This window comes from Panthera pardus, unplaced genomic scaffold, assembly GCF_024362965.1.
Source record: "Panthera pardus isolate Hobbes unplaced genomic scaffold, ASM2436296v1 HiC_scaffold_2, whole genome shotgun sequence".
Taxonomy (NCBI): domain Eukaryota; kingdom Metazoa; phylum Chordata; class Mammalia; order Carnivora; family Felidae; genus Panthera; species Panthera pardus.
In genome coordinates this window covers 57,658,518-57,684,757 of record NW_026526765.1, presented here as the reverse complement: position 1 = coordinate 57,684,757, position 26,240 = coordinate 57,658,518, and the positions used below count along the sequence as shown (strand labels likewise).

General features: G+C 36.1%; 1 protein-coding gene across 12 annotated transcripts in view; it reads right to left on the bottom strand.

Annotated features, from left to right (window-relative positions):
• The window catches only part of TENM2 (teneurin transmembrane protein 2), a 1,291,038-nt gene that overhangs the window by 763,861 nt on the left and 500,937 nt on the right, over positions 1 to 26,240 (bottom strand). The window lies entirely within an intron of this gene.

Below are 26,240 nucleotides of genomic sequence, written 5' to 3'. Positions count from 1 at the left end.
ACGAGGCACAGCAGAAGTTCTTATTTCCAGATATTTTGGTTTAGGAGAGAAGCCATGACAACTCAGAAGTTTAGATAAACCTGGGTTTGACTCAGGATCTAACTTAATACCTATGTGTCCTTGGATAGCTTACTTAGCCTCATCAAGGTTATTTCTGCTTATATTTACTATATGGGATTTAGCAGCATGCAGGTTAATTCATGTCGACGGCATGCACATCCTAAACACACACATATACACAGGTGCCTGCACCACACAAATGTATACACACACAAAGTAGTCATAATGATTATGCTTATTTTGCACTAGTATGAAGATACAATAAAATAACAGGTATACAAAGGTTAGGATAGCACCTGGCCCATAGAAATTGTTCAATGAACAGTGGTGGTACTGATGAGAGAAAAAAGAAGAGGAGAACAAGAAAGTGAGGGATTTCAGCTTAGGGTGAAACAAACAAAACATTGAGAACTCATAAAAGAAAAGAGAGGAAGGTAAAAAAAAAAAAAAACAACCTGTAAAAAAAAGTTAAAAGTTTACCCCTAATATATTGATAGCTTTGCTTTGTAATTAGATACAGGATTGCTTCTGTGCTATGTAATGTAGTAGCCACACCATCCTCTCATTGACTGAAAAGACATCATTAGAATAAGCACAAAATAGAGTAACCACAGAAAAGGTTATTAGTATTTCATCTGAACTCTGAAAATGTCAAGCCATATAGGGCTGGTGGATGGTGATAGGAAACCCATTTCCAGTTATCATATGTTAATGAAAGGAAACAATGTGCTATCTACAAGGACAGGGAAAAACCCAGAATGAGCAGAGTCCAGAGTCTATGCAGTTTCCTACATTTCCAGCCTCATTAAAATATGCAGATCATATCATTAGGAGACAGTTTCCGGGCAGAGCCTTCTCCTAGATTTCAGTTACAGGCACACATTGGCATTGTTAGTAAAATGATTTTAACCACAGCTATATTCTTCTGTGTAAAAATAAACAAATAAAAAACAAGACAAAGAAGCAGAAGCAGCTCTTGCAAGCCATATTTTCATTTGGAAAAATTAGTTTTTCCTAAGCATGAGTCTGTATTTTTTTTTTAAAAAGGACCATTGATGCTTGTTTTGTTCTTCCAACAACATAAAGAAACTTATATTACAATTTCATATTTCCCTTAAATTTAATGGAATATAGTTAATGGGATAACAGACATTACATCTAGGTTTAATTCAGCAAAATGATCAAGATTTGCTACTGAATTGAACAAACAGTATTTCAAAGACCTTTCTGACCAAACTTCAGTTTTAACTCAGATAAAAAACATTCTACTGTTCATCTCAATTCTTTCTTCTTCCACATCTTTTATTTCTTCATTATTGCCTTGGCTCCTTTTCCCTTTCTTCCTTATTGCCTCTTTTCTTACTTCTTAACTCCTTTATCTATCTTTCTTTCTTTCTTTCTTTCTTTCTTTCTTTCTTTCTGTCAATCACCATCTATTTCTTTCTCTTTTTTTAGTGGGCAAGGCAGTATTTTAAAAAATCTTACCCACAAGCCTAACAGAACTTTACAAATGAACACTTTTCACATGAAGGCCCAGTGCAGGTAGCTGCCTTGATGAAACTGGTGACTGAATACAAATACAGAATGGTAATAAGGAGATGATTACATAATCAAAATTATTTTGTGGAAATCAACATTTAAAAGTGCAATAATGTGAAAGTACATGTAAACAATAGATGTCAGCCATGATGATGATGAAGATGATGATGATGTATAAATACCATTTATTTAGTTTCTTCTGTCAGTGGTTTGCCATGTATAGTGTGAGACCCCTTGAGTTCCCTGAGATCAAACCTATTTTCATCATAATGTTTTCAAATTATTATCTTTTTCACCGATGATGCAAAAGCAATGGAGGGTAAAACTGCTGGTGTCTTAGTATGAATCAAGGCAGTGGCAGCAAACTGTGCTGAGAGTCAATGTACTTTGCATCACTATCTACTTGTGGAGAAATGCTAGTGTCACTCAAAATGAAACAGCAAAAATATTAATTTTATTACATTTAGACCCTCCAATACATTTTGTAATATTCTTTTTAACTATGTTTTTTTCTTAAATTTTTTTTTAATGTTTATTTATTTTCGAGACAGAGAGAGACAGAGCATGAGCAGGGGAGGGGCAGAGAGAGAGGGAGACACAGAATCCGAAGCAGCTCCAGGCTCCGAGCCATCAGCACAGAGCCCGATGCGGGGCTCGAACCCACTAGCTGTGAGATCATGACCTGAGCTGAAGTCAGACGCTCAACCGACTGAGCCACCCAGGCGTCCCTTAACTATGTTTTAAAAAGTTTATTTATTTATTCTGAGAGAGAGAGAGAGAGAGAGAGTGTGTGTGTGTGTGTGTGTGCAAGAGTGGAGGAGAAGCAGAAAAGAGGAAGAGAGAGAGAATTCCAAACAGGCTCCATGTTTTCAGTGCAGACCCCAACCTGGGGCTCGGTCTCATGAGATTATGGCATCAGCTGAAATCCAGAGTCAGACACTTAACCAACTGAGCCACCCAGGGGTTCCTGTGATATTCTATGTAATTAAATGGCAAGTATGCATGAAACATTTTTGGCTAAAACCAATATGTAATAGTTGTCTTGAAGAAAAGCATTTAGGCAATTGTTTGAGTTATGGGCTGAACTACTCACTTTTTTTATGGGACATTATTTGTACGTAAAATGACTACTGAAAGGGACCCTATGGTTATTCAGATTCACATGTTCAACAGATATTCTCTCTCTGGAAAATGAGTGAAGTGACTTAGTTACTTTAAGGAAATTGACTGTAATAGTATTTGTTGCTAACAATAAAATTCAAGTTTTCCAGGGATGGGGAGAAAACATAAGAGACTCTTAAATATGGAGAACAAACAGAGGGTTACTGGAGGGGTTGTGGGAGGGGGGGATGGGCTAAATGGGTAAGGGGCACTAAGGAATCTACTCCTGAAATCATTGTTGCACTATATGCTAACTAATTTGGATGTAAATTAAAAAAAACAAAATTAAAAAAATTCAAGTTTTCAAGCTTGTGCAAAACTTGAAGGCACTACCATGAGCACAATAGCTTTCCAAGACTTTGAACACAATTTTTTCCTGATGAGATGGATGGTGATATTTACAAATGTGGTTTCTGGCATTTTTAAATGAAATGTGTCCATCTGTGGAAGATCAGCAATCTCAGTGAACCAATATTTTTCAAATCACCAAGGCATGGTGTTTGTTATGTTACTACATTAGAAAAGAGATCCATTCCAACTTTAAGAAAGGCGGATGGATTTTAATTTAATAGAGCAAAATAATTTATTTGTATGGCTTCAAAAAGCTTCCATACTGGGGCACCTGGGTTCCATACTCATTTGGTATGACTTCATACTCATTTGGTACCCGACTTCAGCTCAAGTCATGGTCTTGAGGTTTGAGAGTTTGAGCCCTGCATCGGGCTTGCTGCTGTCAGTGTGGAGCCCACTTTGGATCCTTTGTGCCTTTCTCTCTCTGCCCCTCCCCTGCTTGCTCACACTGTCTTTAAACCTTTTTTTTTTTTAAAGGTCCATACTGTAAATAATTTTTAAGAAACTATCATTTGTTGAGTTTCTGTATAAATTTGAAAATAATAGGGGCGCCTGGGTGGCTCAGTCGGTTAATCGGCCAACTTCGGCTCAGGTCATGATTTCAGAGTCTGTGAGTTCAAGCCCTGCGTGGGGCTCTGTGCTGACAGCTCAGAGTCCGGAGCCTATTTCAGATTCTGTGTCTCCCTCTCTCTCTGACCCTCCCCCCGTTCATGCTCTGTCTCTCAAATAAATAAACGTTAAGAAAAAGAAAATAATATCCATTATTTACTGAAAACAGCTAATCAAAAAGTCTCCCTTTTCTATTTTCTATCTGTATATCCATAAGGACCAGATATTCTTCATATGCTTCAACCAAACAAATGAACCCAACTTGGCTAAGTAAAGATTAAAGATATTTAGAAAGACTAAAACAACGTGTTTCTTCCTGCTAATTTTTTGGAAATATGTTTATTTTTCATAAAGCATGTTTTTTTTAATTAAAATTTTTTTAATGTTTATTTTTGAGAGAGAGAGAGAGAGACAGAGTGTGAGCAGAGGAGGAACAGAGAGAGAGAGAGAGAGAGAGAGAGAGAGAGACATACAGAATCTGAAGCAGGCTCCAGGCTCTGAGCTGTCAGCACAAAGCCCAGGGTGGGACTTGATACCATGAACCTTGTGATCATGACCTGCGCTAAACTGACTGAGCCACCCAAGAACCCTATAAAGTATGTTTTTATGTTAACATGTAATGAGCTTATTGTTGCTATTTTTAAATATATAAATAAATAAATAAGTAAATACATAAATACATAAATCTATTTTAACTATTTCTCAGTCTTAATTTTAATGCAGTAAATATTGGTAGATATAATGTACATAAAACAAAATTTCTTTGGGCCCCAAATTTCTAAAAGTGTAAAGGTATTTTAAAACTAAATTTCTGGGTGATGCTTTTCTAGGTACAACCAATATTCTTCTATGTATTTTATTTTTAACAGTCTAGATATTATTTAATAATTTGAGGCATAAGTTACATCATCTGCACTAAACATATTTCAATACATATCCCCTCCAAAAGAAATACCACTTACATAACAGGTGTTGCATAGATTTGTGCTCAGATTTTTTTATGGCGTGGTCCAACAGTTACACTATTTTTCACAACTTCACAACACATATGCTTGTGGAAGCTACATTAGCCTGAGACATCTCAAACAATGCTAGGTTGGCAAACTTTTGAAGGTTTGCTAACTACACTGGAATCAGTTTGGGAAAAAAAGAGCAAACATTTTTTTTTTAAATGGAGATTTTCCCAGGATTTATACAGCTTGAAGATAAGCATGTCAATAAATGTTTTAAATATCATTTTTCAGGGTGCCTGGGTAACTCAGTCAATTAAGTGTCCGACTCTTTGTTTCGGCTCAGGTCTGAGATCAAGCCCCACGTCAGGGTCTGTGCTCAGCATGGAGCCTGCTTAAGATTATCTTCCTCTCCTTTTACCCTCTTCCCCACCCTGTTCATGTTCTCTCTCTAAAAATGATGAAAGATAGATAGATAGAGTCACTTTTCAAAAGCAATATAGTAACCACTCACTGTGGAGAGATAAACCCATTGAATGAATTAAAAACTGAGGTGTACTGAGGTCTTGTGGCTTGGAATACAATTGACACCATGCATGAATTAATAATGAACTGCTATATTCCCAAACCTTCAGACTCAAGTGAAGACACAAGCTCTGAAAACCTGCATTAGGTAACAAAGACATTGACACCGAACATGAATGTGAAATTAAAATTATCTCATGGATATTGCATTACAGTTTCAACAAATATGCAGTACAGTTGAAATTTTGCGTAACTAAATTAATAAAGACTATAAGTGAACACTTAACTACTTTATCTACATCTCAACGTTTTCATGACAAATTTGGCCAAATGCATTTTTAAAATTTCATTATTTGGCAAATGGGGCATCCTACCCTTGAGATCACTTTATATCCAGGATAGACAAGACTTCCAATCCTTTGCAAATACTTTCAAGAAAAAAATAATTTTTCAGAAGGGAACCTGAGAATCAGAGTGTTTGAGAACTTGCTCACACTTGCACCGTTAGTCAGCATGGGAAGTGGGATTAGATCCCAGGCCCACTGCAAAGTCAGGGATCTTTCCATACACTGATGTTCATGAAATATTTCCATGGCCAAGGGACTGTTCTCACAAACCGTGGACTACATATTCATGTGTCACTAATTTCTCACATGAAACTATGAGATGGGTAACATTTTGGCTCTGCTTTCTAAATTAGGAAACTGCCACATCCAGGTCACAAGATCAGTAATCAGCAGCAATGACGTGTGAACCTGGTCTGGTGTCACAGCCCTTATTCTAATGCTCTACCTTGTACTGCCTCTCAAGCTACTATGGTACTTAGAAAATATGCTTAATCTCACTGTCGTTACCTAGTTGTTTCTATGAAACAAGTATCAGATTGGTAATTTTAAGTCACTTTTTTTTTGTCAGGGATTCAAGTATTCACACCTATAAAAGTATAGCAGAGACAGCATTTTTAAATATTAAATACTTAACATTTAACATGATCTTTATTTGGATCCTGGTTCTTTAAAAAAGTTTAATGCTTGGCTGTCTAGCTTGATGTTAGGGAAACACCCTGAGGAAAAAACTTGTACGTTACTGAAAGTGCTGGGTCATGCCTGGGATTAAGAGATTCATTCCTCTCTCTGTATACAACTAGTAAATATATATGCATGCACTTTTACCTAGTTACAATTTTTACTTAATTATATATGGGAAAGTGAGTGAACCTCCTAATCACAGAGATAATAAATAGAAATATATATATATATATACATATATATGCATATATATATGTATATATATAATAAAAGAATAAATGTGCTATATATATATATATACTGTACCTATTATATATAAATATATATATATATATACATATATATATATACACATACACTATAACTGTGTATCTCATTAACAACAATAACACGGTGAGAATGATTATATGTTTGTTACATAATTTCAGCAGGGCAGACATTCATATCTTCTCAATATGCAAAACCAAAAAGGTACATATTGCTCACAAGAAGTCTACATAGGTACACAGCTCAAAAGTAATCATAAAAATGTTAAGGTCTTTTATGTTATTACAGAGGTGGGAAATATTACAGAGGTGGGAAAGTGGCACGTGTTAACATACACATGGCAGTGATATCATCCAAGACCTGAAAAGCACTCAGTTTTTTGTTAGTGTGCTTGTTTTTCATCTTTCAATTCCCACTCTAATTTGTTTATTGTCCAGCGGGGACACAGAGAAGTTATTAAATTCCTCAAGGTCGCACAGAAAGTCACAGCTGTTCTTGGGAAAAGGGGCTTATATATTCCTGAATCCCAGCTAGCTCCTATGGCTTCCTGCATTGGATGGGTCCGTGTGGAATGAAAGAATGCTCTTAAGCAAATTCCAATTATGGTTTATTAACTGCACATGTAGCATTTATCTTCCAGTTTCTAAAAATAGCAGAACCAATTAAACTGTCTGTTTAGCACTTAAGGTTTTTTTAACTTTTAATTTTTCTTCAGATAAAGCCTTTATAGAAAGATAAATGGCACATTACAGATATGAGGGGAAGGGAGGAAGCCTCACTTCCCTTCACTACCACCATCTTCTTTGACCATCACTATGAGGCAACAGTGGCAAGATCTTTTCTGCTCCTGAAGTGATATTATAACATCCTCAGCCAAGCAAACCAACCCATTTTAGGCATGATGGGTGGTAGTGAAAAATTTCTATTCAAGACGGTTGTTAATTTGAAATAAAAGCCCAACAAATTCTAATTTCTGTCCACTGTCAAAACAAGATTAAACAATTGCAGCAAGAAAAATAGCAGGCTGGTAAAAGGAGGCTTCACAACAGTATTTTACTTCATGCTTAAAACACTATCTATAATTCCCAATCAGAGCTATAAAAAGGGAGGCTCAATTTGATGAGAACTGTGTAGGGAATTATTACTTCTGAGATGCTTCTTTTAAGCCTCTCTTTTACAACCATTCTATTAAAGAATCACATGCCCAAATGAGGGCCACAGAGAGTTAGAACTAGAATTTCCACATGGGATGTCTTCAATGAAAAAGAAAATGCATTAAGTATTTGCTCCAAGAGTTAAAGAGAGGATAGTGAAATGAGAGACATAGATTCTCAATGTGAGGGTTTACCATCAATGTCAAGAAACCACAAAAGGTCTCAGGAACAAAAGACTGGTGAGCAACCAGGGTCTCGGTTGCTCCGCTGGGAGTGGAGCTACATGCGAAGGAAGAGATTCTTCAAAACTGAGACTTAAAGAAAAAAAAGAATTTTCTTTGTAGTACACTGCTAGGACTCAGTCCACAGTCTCTTGACACTTAATCTAGTTCCTTTTCCACCCTATCACAATGCTGTGAAATGGACATTACTCTTTTCCCTCCTCTAGATTTTCAACACCTTGACTTTTTCACTGTTGTAGTATCGTATTTGCATGTCTATCACCACACACCTACCTGTCTAACAAGAGCTGTGGCAACATTATAGGATGCATTCAGACTGTACAGTTCACTACTCGGTTCTGTTGAATGTGTATGGTAATTATTTGACACTTCTGAGAGGAGACAACCATCATGAAATAATAAAATTGCAATTATCTTATCAAATTTAATATTCTATATATGTCAGAACTGAACATTTTAAATTGGAGAATGCCACTTCAGTGTAGCTGATTGAACTCAAATTCTTACAGTAATGTGCATTTTGTTACTTCTACTCTTAGTTTTGTCACTATATTAACCCCTTCTTTCCCATTGCCATGCTTTTATTTTTTTTCCTCCTTGGAAAAGTAGTAGAAAAGTAGATCCATTCCTTAGAAAAGTAGATCCATTCCTTACCAATGTTCAGAAATCCCTAATTAATGGGAAAGAATGCTAGCTCATACCCAAAGGGACAACAAACTGTGCTTGTATTTATAAGTCTAACTCTCAAATACCCAAGTCTCTCTTAATGTGTCTCACATAGCAAGGAAGAACCACTAGCAATATACAGAGTTAGAAACAATGTCATGCCATTAAGTAGTAGTTCATAATATGGACTACATGCTTTCTGGGTTAGGGAATCCTCACTAGAGAAGCCAAGGTCTTTTATATTTTTTTTTCCTTTTTTTTCCCCAGAAAACTAAGGCCCAGCGATTCTAAAGAATTCGTCCCGAATCACTCAGCATTCTAATGATGCAGCAGAAAAAGAACAGAGAATCTTTTAACAATCAATCAGCTGCTCCTTCATCGAATTTCTACAACCAAACTGCCAAACACTTTCAAAAAGGGTTTTCTTCAATGGGTCTCCCTCAATGAGTCTCTATAAATAATTTTAAAAGAATTAATAGCGCCTGAATTTTATTATAGGGTCCCTTTCTCATTGATTATAAGTAGCTAAGCATCATGTGTTGCTTCTATGAGCCTCTGTGACAGGCTATGTGATATGTGATGATAGCATACGAAGGATTAACTGGGTTTTTTCAGATCACTAAGTAAAAGCAACTCCTCTAAATTCCCCTCCATGGAATACACCACCGCACTTGGGGCTATCCACTACCAGATTAGCTAGAAAATATTATATTGGGTTCTTTAGTCCTGCAATTGGGGAAGAAATAATCTTTTCCATTTTTATTTTTAATGTTTATTTATTTGTTTTGAGAGGGGGACAGAGGGAGAGGGAGAGGGAGTCCAGGCAGATGCTGTCAACACAGAACCTGGTGCAGGACTCGATCTCACGAACCCTGAGATCATGACCTGAAACAAAATCAAGAGTCAGATGCTTAACTGACTGAGCCACCCAAGTGCCCTGGTAAGAAAGAGTCTGAAGCTCTAAATTGAAAAACAAAAATAAACACCAAGTCAAATTAACTGGAAGTAAATTTTGAGAAAAAGACACTACCCCCAAAAAGCAAAAAACAGGCACTGTGAATACTGCTTTTAAGGTTTGAATGCATTATAACATGGAATTTCAGAATCATACTGGAATTTCCAAGGGTCTACTGACATATTTGGAAGGAAAATTTTGATCTATAATTGTGCTGAAGCCATACAAATTAAGCAATTTATCGGCATTGATATATATATAATTTCTGTGCTTAATATCTGCTAACTTAATTGATGTGTTGGTCACCATCTATTACTGCAAAACCTTCTATCACTGGATTATTAAAAATTTATTATGGTAGGAAATTTGAGTGCCCATTTGGTTACAGTCATACAGAAAGCTTTATATTCACAAATGACTAACACAGATAATCTTTTTCCATGGACCAGGACTCACTGGTCATTGCAATATTTTACAGTGGATATAACAGGACTTTAATGAGTAAACTTGCAAAGATCATTTATGTAGACAAATTCATTTCTGGAAAATATTACATGTGCATACACAGAAGTACAAAGGGAGGGAAGAGACACAACAAATATGAAGTTATAAGATTATGATGAAACAAAACGGATTGGCAGTTTTTCTGCAATAAAAGGAATAGAAGAAATAGAATATAAGATTCCAGTTATGATTGCTCCATACCAAGTTGCTATTCTGCATATTTCTTTTGATAAACATGTACAGATGAAAAAATCCTGATGTCATATTTTTGCTAAGATAATTTGTTTTCAATTGCCGATAAAAATGGACTATAAGTAAAAGTGTAAAAAGCTAAGAATGAAATAAAAACATAACGGGCAATCAGAAAAATAACCACAGAGTGATCTGCTAATGGCTAATGACTCATTAAACCTAACATTTGCATCATAAACCATGTAGGCACTTTCAAAAATGTGGCCCCGATTAAAAGGTTATACACAATAACAAATATTCTAGAAAATGCCAGCAAAGCCATGCTTTACTGTAATAGACATTTAGAGTTGTGTCTAACATTATTGCATTCAAGCTTCAAATTTAGAAAATTGATTTATAACATTAATCTTTACTTGGGAAAATAACAAATGCTTATCATAATCAGACTGTAATTAAAAAACAAATAGTCTTGCAAGAGTCTCTTTTTACTGTAGTTTACAAGATGCTATTTCTACATTGAAAAATATGTTTTTTAAGTAACCATCAAACATGTTTATTAAAACCTAATTACACAGACATAAAATGTGCATTTTGATGCAGTGTTAGGACTAATCCCTAGTTTGATGATCTTCCTATCAACCTAACTTCAGATTAAACATACACACATACACACACACACACACACACACACACACACACACACACACACTTTTACTTTTTATCTGTTGTTGAGATTAAACACTCTTGGTAGAGTGCCTGATGGAATAATTTGATTAAGATAGTGTTTAGAGTTCCTATGCAAATCTAAAGGTACTTCTCATTTTTAATACAGGAAAACAGAAAGTCAGAATTAAAATATATTAATTATGCATCATTTGGAAGGACAGAGATGTTTACAAGTGGCATCATTTGAATATGGCAAAGGCAGACCATTCAAGGGAGTAACCGACATGTTTCCTATTGCGGAAGTATCATGTGCTTTAAGGACTATTTACTTGCTCTTCCTGTGCATACTAAATGTTAAGTCTGCTGCATTATTTAAGTACTACAAAGACAAAGTTGGAATGCATACAGACACACTTCATTCAAGAATCAATGATTCGATGTTTAGGTTTCTATAAATTGCCTAAGTGAGAAAGTGGTATCTGAGTAGTATATATCTGTATTTGAGGATTGATTCCATCACAAAAAGAGAATTGCTACACACTTTAGAAGAGGTTAAACATAACTTTGCCTGATAGTTTTCCGAGCTCTGGAGATTCTGGGTTTCCTATTTCTAAGAATTATGAAAAAAAAAATCATAATGATGCCTTCATAGGCAAACTATTCTAGCCATCAAAAATATATGTAATGTAAATGTATTACAGAGAGCCTCCTTATTTCATTCAGATTTTCAATATAATGTAGACAGTTTCTGAACAGTTGAAGGTTTCTTTTTCTCCTTTTCCCCCATTTGTAATATCTTAGAGATCATTTTATGCTTAACTTCTCAGAATAGCACACATAGACATTCTAGTATTGCAAGGTAGAATATTATTATTTCTGAAAATTCAAGAACTCGTAGAAGCCCTGTTAGTACTCATGGTGGGTCATCATTCCAGGAAAATTCCTGGAATGAAATGTGAATAGAATAAATGCCAGTTTATGGGTTTATATTTCTGATCAAGGTTCTAGTGAGTTGCAGAAATATCCGTAAATATAAGATTGGACAAAATGTTTAATCAACTTTAGATTTCTGAATGTCATATTTATGAAAACTTCTGCCATATACATAAATCAAGCAGGGCCAGTCGAATCACCTATCACATAAAATTTTATTTCCGCTGATTCAGTATCATGGTACTCTATAAAACATGTTCTTTCTTCATTAGAATTCCAGCTTTATTTTTGCTTTAATAACTATAAAATGGAACAGATACTTTCTCCAGGGTTCGTGAAGTTTAGGAGAGGCTCTTACAAGGTGGGTATTTTAAAGGGGATCTTCGAGTCTCCTCTGAAAAGGCACAGCGTCACGATTCTCCTCCCTCAAACACGGATGACCTATCTTATCTTCCTTTCTTTTTGTAAATTCTCTTTTACCTATGGTGAGCATAAACGTTAAGAATTGTTACTGAACTTCCTGCTGAATCCAAAATTATAATTTATTTTCTCAGAACTGCCTGGGTAACCTCTGTTTCATTGTGTGCTTCCTGCCTTGATTACAGTATATAAAACATGGATAAACCTGGCAAAATGCCCTTACTCCAAACTACTGTACATGAATCCCCATGCAGCTGAGGTCTTCTTGTACACAGTCAAAGGGGATAGGAGCCTCTGCTCAAATGAGAAATCTATTAGTGACCGTTTACAAACAGAGTCAGAATTTGGCTAAAACGTGAATAAGTAATTTTGCTATCCTGCAAGAAAGTTAACGATGTGCTTTCGGAAGATCATTTTCCATGAAAAACAATGTTTTTGGAAAAAATGAAAGTCAACACATTCATACATGAAAATTTCCATATTTATTTATTTATTTTTACCTAACAGGAAGAGTAAAAATACACTTAGTTATTATTTTTAAATATGTTCCCCGGAAGATGTCATCACAACATAAGATGTCAATGACTACTATAATTAGAATAAATGAGGTCCCCAGAAACAAAAGCACAACAGTTTGTCACGTTACATGTACTGAGACACATACAGCTTTTTGGACTCCATTAATTCATTTGAGTCTTTTCTGTTTTGGATATCAGACACTGTTGAGCTACAAATGTGGGTTTGGATTTAAGGAAGAGTTGCCTCTGCAGAAACCAACTGGACCTGAAACAGTGAGACTGTGCCATGATAACAAGTAGGGAGGAGGAATCTTGGGCCACACAAGAAGACTGTGGCAGGGGAGTAAGAAGTGGAGAAGGAGTTCAGTTGTCTCTGAACACTGAAACGTCAAACTATCCTAAATTAGGGACTTTTCAGATCTAGTGAGCCGTGAAAAGGGAATCATATTGGTAAGTTCCAGCCTTACCTGTTTCAAGGATACCTGATGATCTTAGAGTCTAAAGAAGAGAATACATAGCCAAACTGGGGGTCTAGTTTTGAAATCAATCGCATTAGACTTTTCCTTTCTTAGAAGATATCACATCTATATCCATCTCATTAAGAACCAGAATCCTTACCTAGTCATGAGCCCTGGACATTCAGGGACTTTGGGTTAAGGCTAATACTGACAAGCCCCAGCTTTGTAATTTAGTAGCTCTCTCAGCTTCATGAAAAGAGCCATGTAGAATGCTTAAATAAACACACATGCAAGCATTTACCAAACAGGAGTGCTGACTATGTGTTAGCACCTAACATCCAATGCACTTAGAACTGATACCAGGGAGAAATTACACACAATATCAGCTACACCTTAAGCACACCTAATACAGCATGTTTATCCAAACTAGAGAGATGTGGAATATTTGGGGAATCTGGGTTTTTAAATATTTCCCATGGTAAACATATCAATGTCACATGGCAAGTTTAATACACTTTATTGGGAAAGTTATGTATCATAAGTTAGACCCAACTGTATGAACTATGCATACTGATTATCTAAATTAAATTTGAATAGTTCAGCACATTTCCGGTAAATGCATAGTCATATACTTTTTTTTCAGAGAATTTACTTGGAGAGAAATGAGTCTCTTGCTAATACCAATAAAAGGGATTTGAAAGCTGAAATGGTATCCAATCTTTTCCTACAAGGGTGAATGACCATAATCTCCTATAAGTTAATACGGTCAGGTCTGTTCTGAAGGGACAGGGTCTGTCTTCAATTTTTGCAGAACAGGTTTGTAAATGATTTGGTCTTCTTCACTGCAGTGAGCATATTTATGGCTCCTCACCTTAATGTTATAATGAAAATGGGTTCAATTCAAAGTCTTCTATCAGTAATACTGGATAACAGGAAACATAAAAAAGAAAAAAAAAAACAACAACTCTAATGTTGGATTCATGTTACAGGCTCATATTGGCAATTCATCATTAAAAGATTTTACTTTTTTTTCCTTCCCCCAACTGCTATGAAAACTGTGTACCCAGATAGATGATTAGATTGCAACAGATGTTAACTTCTTTATTACTCATATATAGAAAGAGGATACATACTTGTCAGAGATACACTCATCAGTAATATGAGGCTGTAGATAGAATTAGGGTTTACCTGCTTAACACTGAAATATTTCCTTTATAAGAGGGACAAAATAAAAGAAAACAATGCATGATCTCTCTCTAAGCCACTTTTATTTTGCAGATAACTTATTCTTTTCCTCATAGCTTAAACTCTTTAGTCATTCCTGATAAGCAGCAAGGCTTCCAAGAAAAAATATTATTCTGTGTCAGCAATGAAACCACATGGAGTGAAGATGAAAAATTGCCATTAAGTCCTCTGCAGCAGTTCTGACCCCTACTTACCCAACAGTGAGTTGAAGCATCGTCCTGGAACTTTATGCATGTCTTTATCCATCCCACTTAAAATTTCAGTGAGATCCAAGCCCAGAGCTTTCATCCACCTGCCTATTCTTTACCCACAAAGCAAAACTTCTAGATTCACACTTTAAATGTTTCTTTCTTATGCAATATAAGTTCTCTGAACTTCTAATAATTGCGACAGGAACCAAATAACTAACACTCTTGAGAAGCTGAAAAGAACCTAATATACCATGTATAAAATCAAATGTCTTTTAAAATCCAAAAACTCAGACACATACATTACAAAAAAGAGATGCACTTGCTTTTGAGTTCAAAATAGTTACCCTAAACACTGTCCTCTGGGCAAGTACTAGATGGTGAACAATGGGCAAAGATGACCCAGAGTGAAATAATAATTTTGAATTAGAATTCTGGCTCTGTTCTTTGCCGTATTTATGACACTGGATGAGTTTCTCTAAATCTCTGAGCTGTGTTTTCCTTATGTATACAATAGGGATAAATACAACAGAAGTCTTTTATATGACTGGTACAAAGTTTAAATACTATTATTAGGAAGCATGCATGCATGGTTATATTGCAATAGGTGACAATAACCCCGAGACAATGAGAACCAACAATTATTGTTTTGAGTTTTAGGATCCATGTCCTATACATATGGAACTGGAAAATATGGTCTGTTTTTTTTGTTGTTGTTAAAGAGAAGAATGCTTATTTTATTTTATTTTAACTCAAGTTAGTTAACATATAGTGTAGTACTAGTTTCAGGAGTAGAATTTAGTAATTCATCACCTATATATAACACCCAGTGCTCATCCCAACAATTGCCCTCCATAATGTCCATCACTCATTTAGCCCATCTGCCACCCACCTCCCTTCAAGAAACCCTCAGTTTGTTCTCTGTATTTAATAATCCCTGATGGTTTGCCTCCCTCTCTGTTTTAATCTTATTTTATTTTTCCTTCCCTCCCGCAATTCATCTCTTTTGTTTCTTAAATTCCACATATGAGTGAAATCATGTGTTATCTTTCTCTGCTTATTTTGCTTAGCATAATACACTGTTGTTCCATCTGTATTGTTGCAAATGGCAAGATTCCATTGTTTCTGATCACTGAGTAATGTTCCATTGTATATATATATACCCCGTTTTCCTTATTTATTCATCAGTCAATGGACATTTGGGCTCTTTCCATAATCTGGCTATTGTTGACAGTGCTGCTATAAACATTGGGGTGCTTGTGCCCCTTCGAATCAGTATTTTTGTATCCTTTGGATAAATGCCTAGTAGTGCAATTGCTGGGTCATAGGGTAGTTCTATTTTTTTTTAATTAATTTATTTTGAGAGAGCGAGAGAGAGAGAGTGAGAGCAAGCACCAGCATGGGAGGGGCAGAGAGAGAGGGACAGAATCCCAAGCAGGCTCTGCACTGCCAGCATGGAGCCCTGCATAGGGCTCAATCCCACCAACTGGGAAATTATGATCTGAGCTGAGATCAAGAGTTGGATGCCCAAATGACTGAGCCATCTAGGTGCCTCAGGGTAGTTATATTTTTTAATATTTGGAGGAGTCTCCATATTGTTCTCCAGAGTGGCTGCACCAGTTTGCATTCCCACCAACAGTGCAAAAGCGTTTCCCTATCTCTACATCCTCACCAACATCTGCTGTTTCCTGAGTTGGTAAGTTTAGCCATTCTGACAGATGTGAGGTAGTGTCTCATTGTGGTTTTGATTTGTATTTCCCTGATAAGTGATGTTGAGCATCTTTTCATATGTCTGTAGGCCATCTGGATATCCTCTTTGGAAAAGTGTCTATTCATGTCTCCTGCCCACTAGTTTAGTGAATTATTTCTGTTTTGGGTGTTCAATTTTAAAAGTTCTTTAAAGATTTTGGGTACTAATAGAAAATATGGTCTGTTCTTATATGTTTTCTCTTGTCCTTGTAAGAGTAGCACATTATGGTTTACACTTTTGGCCCTTTGGAGCCAAAAGAATTCATTGCATTCATTATTTAAGTACCCTATGGACTGTATTAGTGTAAAGAAAGTCCCAGGAAGGGGTGTGTGTGTGTGCGTGTGTGTGTGCGCACGCGCGTGCATGTGTGTGTATATCTGTGAAAGTAGTCAACTAATTGCCTCTGAAACTTGACTGTCATATCTGTCTTCTGAGGATCCATTGCACTTAGGCTGTGTAGCTGATTTCTATCTCTAACTTATAATTATTATGCTTTTTACAGGCTACTGATGACTCAAATCAGTTAAGCTTAAATTTGTCTCAAGTATAATGTAAAACACTACACAATCAGTAGGCAATAAGTATCTGAAGTTACCGAGAATATTAACTTTTAGGTAAAATAAACAAACAAAAAACCTCATAAATTAGAATCGTATTACTGGAAATAGTTAATTTATATCTTATTCTGGTTTGTACCCTATTTGTACTATGTGTACTTCTCTGACATAAAAACTTGGCTACTGATTTTGGTATACTGTATTTATTTGAGATGCAAGTAAGGCACATGCAGTACACGTGCCACATTTATTTCCAGTAAAATTTTATTGCACACCCATCTGTGATGATAGGTGCTGAGTAACCAGGTCTCAGGGCAGTACAATATCTCATAGAAACATTCAATATAATGTCTAGGAAAGGATGAGTTTGTTGGAAGGTAACAAACACATTGGCATCATGATGTCACATCATTCTCCAATGACAGTGTGCTCAGTAGATATTTCTGTGAATCTTCAAAGTGTGTTGGGCTGCCCAGTTAAGTGCTAAAGAACCTCCTGGAAGCAAGGTGTCTCTTGGGGCCACAGGGTACACAAAACTCAAGGAAGGAAATATATAATGTGGCTTCTGTAAAGGAAAGAGGCCAGATCTCTCTTTTATTCTCTTCCAAATGTGTGAAAAGAACAATGGAATCCCCAAAGGGACTCCAAGGATCATGAAAAATAAGGTAAAATTAAAAAAAAAAGACTTTCTGGATTTCTATAAATCTTAATATTAAAAAAAAAATACACCAACATATCTGGACACAAGCAAAAGATTTTACACCCTCCCCACCAAAATAACACAACAAAATGCCAACAGTGACACATAATGCTTGCTATGATACTATGAAGCTAAAGGATTTTCTGGTTATTGTAACACAACACTGCACTCAGTCTAGGCTTTCCTCCTATCTAAAGATGCACTGTGCTAACTTTTAACTTATCTGCTGCTGATTTGTAGGTTACAACTAAAGCAGAGTTTACAATGTCACTTATTTGTGAGTGGATGAGCAACAGTAGTTTATCTTAACAGTGTGAGTTGCACAGATCAGACATTCCTGAAGTGATGGTTTTGAAAAATAAAAGGTATTAAATAAAAGGTATTAAAAATAAAAGGAGTCCCTTAAAAGCCTAGCCAGAGGCAAATAAAATAGAGATTTTATCCAACTGAAATTCAGTAGATTTTTTTAACCCCCCTCCTTTTTTTTTTTTTTTTTTTGGCTGGTGTGTTGGCTTAGGGAAACTGACATTGTCTTTGTGTTTTACAGAGGCATTTATTTTTAGTTATATAGCTGAATCTCTCCAGCCCAATGAACTGTGGCTGTCTGTGGTATATTCAGCAGGAGGAAAAAAAAAGACACTTTGCCATTAGTTCTAAAAATATCAGTGACATGTCAGGGTCATCATCTTTATGCTAAGAACTATGGAGAGTTAACATAGAGATGAACTTATGTCTTTCACACTCAGCATCTTCGGTGCAAATGAAATTTTCAAAGAATCTTCCACAGTTTTTATGCTGAGTATGCATCTCAATTCAAAACCTAAACACAAACACACCTACAGCAAATGAGATGGCTGGAAAACGGTGTGAGATGGGGCATGTCTAAACTCCATATGGGGGGTGGAAATTATTTTAAACCCACAGTACCTTATTAATATCCATAATGTAATACATAACGTTATATACTTTAGATAAAATAATAAGATATTATACATATTCTAATTACTCATACAGGTTGGGTGGGGCGCTGGACTGAGTGAGCTACAAAATTCAGGCTGGATCAGGCTGTACTCGATTTGCAACTTGAGGCCACTCGCTTAACTTGACTGGACTTTAGTTTTCTCAACTGTGACATGACAAGGTGGGTATCCATGATAACTCATCCCAAAGTGAAAATTCCAAACTTTAGAAAAAGGAGTGAAGCTATATGCTTAATTACGTTAGTCCTATTTTCCATGAGGCACAAAAGTCAAATGTATATATATAATATTATATAAATATATTTTTATCTAATAAATATATATTTATGTTATAGTCAAATATATAATGTTATATATATGTTATATATATATATATATATATATATATATATATATATATATATATATATAATACTTGCATACAGGCACATTTATTTTTATATACAGGGATATGCAGAGTGATCTGGGGGCCTATCTAGTTTGCAAACAACAGACAAGAAAAATATTTAGGAAATTAACTTTGTGCAACTATGTTCTGAATGCATATGCATCAGTTTATGTAACTGATTGAAAAAGAAAACTTGCCACTGCACACAAATTAAGACGGCCACTATTAAAAAAAGGATAAGAGGGGCGCCTGGGTGGCTCAGTTGGTTGAGCACCTGTCTTTAGCTCAGGTCATGATCCCACAATTCCTGGTTTTGAGTGCTGCATTGGGCTCTGTGCTGACAGCTCAGAGCCTGCAGCCTGCTTCAGATTCTGTGTGTGTGTCTCTCTCTGCCCCTCTCCCATTTGTGCTCTCTCTCTTTCTTAAAAATAAATAAATCTTTATTTTAAAGATTAAAAAAATCCTTAAAAAAGGAACAAGAACAATGACAACAACAGAAAATAACGAGTGTTGAAAAAGGATGTGTATAAATTGGGAAACTACACACTCTTGGTGGAATAGAAGATGGTATAAAGTGGAAAACAGTATGGTGGTTCCTCACAAAATTAAAATAGATATTTCAAATGATCCAGCAAGTACAGTCCATGGTATATACCCAGTAGAACTGAAACTAGGTTCTTGAAGGGGTGTTTGTACATTCATCTTCTTCATAGCATTATTCACGATAGCCAAAGGTAGAAGCAACCCAGGTATCTACCAAAGAGTGAATGCATAAACAAAATGTAGTATATACATACAATAGAATATTATTCAGACTCAAAAGGGAAGGATAATTGGGCACCAGCAACATGATGAATCTTGAGGACATTATGCTGGATGAAATAAGACGGAAGCAAAAAGACAGATACTGTATAATTTACCTAAAGTAGTCAAATTCATGGACACCGAAGGCAGAACACTAGCTGGTGGTGGTTGTAGGGAGGGGGTGGGATTGGGAGTTAGTGTTCAACGGGCACAGATGAAAAGAAATCTAAAGATGGACGGTGGTGATGCTTGTCCAACAAATGTGAATGCATTGCAGCTACTGAACTGCATACTTACTAACAGTTAAGGTGGTAAATTTTATGTTATATATATTTTACCAATAAAATGTATTTTGAAAACAAGGGGGGACCCGGGTGGCTTAGTCAGTTAAGTGTTCAACTTGATTTCCGCTCAGGTCATAATCTCACGTTCTGTGGGAGCCAGCCCGGTGTCAGGTTCTGTGTTGACAGCATGGGACCTGCTTGGGATTCTTTCTCTCCCCTTTCTCTGCCCCTCCTCTGCTCTCTCTCTGGTTTTCTTATTCTCTCTCAGACAAGTAAACAAAACAAAACAAAACAAAACAAATATATATACATACACACACACACACACACAAATTCAAAGAAATAAAAATAATAAATATACATTTATATATAATTTTATATATTTATTATAATAAATAATAAATAATATATATAAAGGAAATTCGACTTAAACTTGAATATATTAGTTGTTATTAATGCTTAGAGAAACAACATTTCATAGTGGTAAGAGGACACATTCTGGAATTAGATTGCCTGCCTTTGCATTCTGGCTACACCTTTCACCCACAGTGTGCTACTTTAGGTAAGTTCTCTGACTGCTTTTTCTGATCTGTAGAATGAGGATAATAATAGAGCTCTCTTTGTAGAATTCGCCTCTTTCTGAGGCTAATGTGTCAATATAGTAAGGCATTTAGAAAGATATCTGGAAAATATTAAGTGTGAAGTGTTGCCTTTTGCTATTACTATTAGTGTTTTCACAAATAAAATTCTGGGATGTCTTCTTTTGTATATGATGTCAGGTTTATCTTCTTAGGTACAGCAAAGCTATCCGTTTTACTTGTTTGCCATTGAATTTGCTCACAATTATAAGTAAAAAGGTTGATTTTTTTAAAATTTTTTAATGTTTATTTATTTTTTGAGAGACAGAGCATGAGCGGGGTAGGGGCAGAGAGAGGAAGACACAGAATCGAAAGCAGGCTCCAGACTCTGAGCTGTCAGCACAGAGCCTGATGTGGGGGCTTGAACCCACAAACCGTGAGGTCATGACCTAAGCCGAAGTCAGCTGCTCAACCGACTGAGCCACCTAGGCGCCCTAAAGGTTGATTGTTCTTAAATAAGAAAGGTAGAATATTTTCTTATTTTCTTTTTTTCGTGTAGTAAACAATATGTATTTTAAAATAATTTAGAAGTTTGGGAATGTGAACAGTCATTGCAGAAGACTAATACCTTGATCTCTGTGACCTGAAAAACTAGCAGTATCACCAATTCTTAAGCAATCAGTAAAACGAAATATCACAGAAAGAAAAAATTCAAGTTGCCTTAGTTGTGACTTTTTTTTCAATGATTGCACTTGCAACTCTTGCCATTATTGGCACATGTGTATTTACTAAATATTTTTCCTGAAAATTTCTTGGAAGATAGGAAATTTTCCATGACTTAAAGAGAGCATTACACTAACCCAGTGGAAGGTCTCTAAAGCAAAAACTCATTTGCTTGACAAAAAAAAAAAAAAAAAAAAAAAAAAAAAAAAAAAAAGGCATTGCCTTTTTAAAGAGGAGGTGCATATGGTATAAAATAGGCTATTTTCAGAGTTTCTAAAGAGTGGGTTCTTTCAAAACGGACTTACTCATTTTGCATGAAATTTGGGGAGGCAGGGAAAGCAGAGAAGAGTCTTTAACAGCAGGAGGCAGATAAACTTGAATTATCTAAATCTTATAAACTTTCACCTATGCAATATGATTCTATACTATTTAAAGTGATTGATATGCTACTAACTGAATCACTAGCTAATGTAGCTGAGGTTTTCTACCCTCTGCCACTTCAGAGTGAACTGATAGAGATATCAAAGGAGAGAGAAGAGAGCTTTCCAAGATGGCTCTGAGGCTAAGAAGAAAAGAAGCTATCAAAATAATTTTTACATTTTTGCCTAAGGTAAGAAAGGCCTGTGAGAAGAAACCATATGCTTCAAAACACAACTGGAAACAGCAGAAGGGACAGAGGAATTCTCACTCTTGTACTTGGCTCTGGTAATATTATTCTCTTAGGGAGCAGCCTAAGAATCAACTACAGTATTTTTCTCAGATGCAACATGACTTATGAACATAGATATTCAGATATTGGAGAATATGTACCTTTAATATTATCTGCCTGAACCTGATGAACAGATGGCATAAACTAAAATCAGCTTACCACAAATAATTATACAAAATGAAAATTAGATGGATGAAACCTAAAATTTGATGCTTTTTATATTAAGTCAAAATTGGAAATAGATAAGCTCATTTATGTAGCTAATAAATTGAAAGCAGAACATCCATCTTATGTAAAAAGGAATACTCTGAAATGGGAATTAATATCCTAGTGCATAAACACTTTGAAGCCCAGTTACCTCCAGCCAGTCTATACTGTGTTTGAAAATGTTTCCCCTAAACGGCACAGGAAAACCTCTGGGACAAAAACATGATTCATAAAAAACACAAACCTCTGTGTGTGCACACACATGCACATTCATCACAGTACATGTCCTTAATAAAATAACAGAGTTGGAAAAGAATAACGAGTTGGATTTAGCTCAATTTAATTTATCAGTGCTTATCAGGCACCTACTATGTATAAATTCCTGCTTTAGAATAAGCCACAAAAATAATTATCTACTTGTGGGATTATGCTGAGTAATTTAAATAATTAAGCACTCTTCTCTTGCCCTGGGATGCTCAAAGTGGTTCGGAGTCCCCATTTGACTAGCGTGTAAAGAAGCAACGAGACACAATGGGACATCTCTTCCAAGGACATGCCCTACTTTGTACTGCCAAGTTCGAGATTACAGAGTTGTCAACCCAAGAATGAACACCTCTGCTGCATTCTTCCCAGAGACCAGTGTTACCTCTACTAGAGATGTTATACCCCCAATTTAGGGCACAATGGCTCTCTTCAGTATAACCAGTGAGAAAAAGTAAGACCACTCACAGCTTATTCAAAATTCATAATCCAGTTGTTCCTTCTAACCTCCTAAGGACAATAAATTGGTGCCCTCTCATCATCTTGCTACCAGAGACACTTTGCATTATTTTATGGAAAATCTATGAAATTGATTTGTAATAAATGTCTATTGGAGGTCAAGGTGCAGCTAAGAGCAGCTGGGTGTCTTTTGAAAACAAGTCATGGCTGTTGTATACAAACAAGCTTGAAACCATAATCACCCTTGAATGATCTCTTGGGTCAATGACAACTTAAAAGCTATATAAACCCAAGGAGATTTGGGGAGGCACAGGACAGCCTTTAAAAGCAAGAGCCAAATGAACTTGAATTATCAAAGATAACTGGGACAGCAGATTCAGTTAACTTCTTTATCAACTAAAATTAATGTACTGACAAATTAAAAGCAACAGTGAATTACATGCATTCCATATCTGGCAGAGACATCACTTGGAAAAAAAATAAAAAGAAGATGGATAATGAAATGTTTTATTTTAATGTTCCCAAGAGATACATTTGAAAAATACACACATATATCAGCAACATGCACATAAGCTATGCCTTTGACATTTAGAAATGAAGCATTTCAACATACAGATCTTCTGTAACTTAGGATGGGGTTGCATTCCACTGCAAGTTGAAAATATTTTGAGTCAAAAATTCATTTAATGCATCTAGCCTACTGAATATCATTGTTAGGCTACTCTAAGCATAATCAGAACACTTATAGCACCCTACAGTTGAGCACAATCATCTAATACAAAGCCTAATTTATAAAAAAGTGTTAAATATCTTATGTAATTTATTGACTACTGTACTGAGAGTGAAAAACAGAATGACTGTATGGGCACAGAATCGTTGTGAGTGTACTGGTTGTTTACTCTCCTAAAAGCGTGGCTAGCTGGGAGCTGTGGCTGGCTGTCACTGCCAGCATCACGAGAGAGTATCACCGCATATCATTAGCCCCAGAAAAGATCAAAATTCAAAATTCAAAGTACAGTTTCTACTGAATGCATATGGCTTTCACACCATCATAAAGTCGAAAAATCATAAGTCAAACCATCGTAAGTCACGGACCGTCTGTACAGGCTTTTTCAGGAAATTTGATATTTTGATTAGATTGACACAAGATACCTGTTTCCAAGAAGAGCTATACCGTAGTCCCCCTTTATCTGTGGGGGATACGCCCTGAAGCCTTAAGTGGATGCCTGAAACTGCAGAAAGTACCAAATGCTATATATCCTATGTTTTTTTCCTATACATACATAGCTATGTTAAAGTTTACTTTATAAATGAGGTTCGATAAGAGATGAAAAAATAACCAATAATAAAATAGAATGATTAAATCCATATACTGTTATGTGGATGTGGTCTGTATCTCTCTTTATATCCTATCGTATTATACTCAGCCTTCTTGCGATAATGTGAGATGATAAAATGCCTATGTGATGAACTCAAGTGAGGTGAATGACGTAGGCACTGTGGTGTAGTGTCAGGTTACTACTGACCTTCCGACAATATGTCAGAGGGAGGATCATCTGCTTCCAAACTGTACTTGACCATGGGTTACTGAAACTGCAGAAAATGAAAGCATAGGTAAGGAGAGACTGCTATACAGGCTTTTCATTTTAAAGCTCCAAACAGAACCCAAATGATAAAGTGTATATTTTGAGTTTGACTACTCAGAAATTCCTTTGTTCTGGTGTTTACTCAGTGAATAAGGAACTCTATGTAATAGGAATTTCTTTGGTTTCTCAAAAGAAAAAAAAATCAACATTAATGAGTTCATATAACACTTGGGAAGATGGCATGAATATAAGAACAGATAATTTGAGGGGAGCCTGGGTGGCTCAGTCAGTTAAGTGACTGACTTGGGCTCAGGTCATGATCTCACGGTTCCTGAGTTTTAGCCCTGCAGCAGGCTCTTCCAGCAGAGAGCCTGCTTTGAATTCTGTCTCCATATCTCTTTGCCCCTCCCTCACTCACACTTGCACACACATGCACTCTCTCTCAAAAATAAACATACATACATACATACATAACATACATACATAAGAATAGATAATTTTGAGAATTAGAAAGGTTAGAAAGGGACCTATGGATTAATTTATGATCATACATTGCTTTGTGTCATACTACTATAGGCCAAAAACACAGATTCTATTTTTCAGGGGGTGTGTCAGGAAGGATTGCAGTTGACATATTCAATCTTCCTCTATCTCCTCTCCTGTTTGCTAACAGCATTCCAGTTCTCTTTGAAGAAGCTTCTCTTCTCCAACTTTAGCCAACAGTGTTTGGGAGGGGATGATTCTATAGCAGATCCCTGTCATAGACATTTAACCCAAGTCTATATGATCATAATCACTGTAGTTCTGGGATTAAAAGTGCCTAAAACCAAGCCAATTAGAGGGCCAGGACTCTCGCTGGAGCTATGGTAGAGTATAGCTTTTATGTTACCTTAGCTGGAATCCCAGATATAAGTCAGCCTGAGAACAAAGGTAACATAGCAGAAAACAGAATCCATATCTGGGTGGGTAGGAGAGAGATAAGAAGGGAAGGAGAGAGAAGAGGGAGAGAGGCAGAGAGGGAAAGAAGAGAGATCAAGAAATTCTTGGTATCGTTGTTCTTTGAACCCCAGTATTTAAACCGTGCCTGAAGCCATCCATATTCACTCCTTGATCTTCCTAATTACATGAGCCAACAAATTCTCTTTCATGTTTATGCTAGTTTGAACTGCAGTTCCCCTCATTTGAAACAGTAAACATCCTGACCAGTATAGCTATGCAGGTTTGAGAGTGTGTAGTATGCTTGTTGAAAAGGAAAGAGAATGTTCCCACCCCCATCAGCTTTCCAAGAACAAATTCTGTTCTTGTATTACCGAGGAATCACTCAAGGGCATTGCACTTACTCCCCTGCCATTCCTTTAATATACCTTTCTTGGTGATCCCCTGTGACCCTGTAATATGATTATGGACATTGATGATTTACAAGAAGTGAAAATTCAATTGGAATGATTCAAAGTGACTTTGATAAACTACAATCTGGGGGACATGCGTATTCTTAAAATACACATTTTCATTGATTACCTATGTCCCTAAGCAGTGAAGAGATAGCAAATTATAAAGCTTAAAACCGTTACAGACAGGGATGGAGGAAGACTTTAAAACATGTTATAATTGGTTGGAGAATGA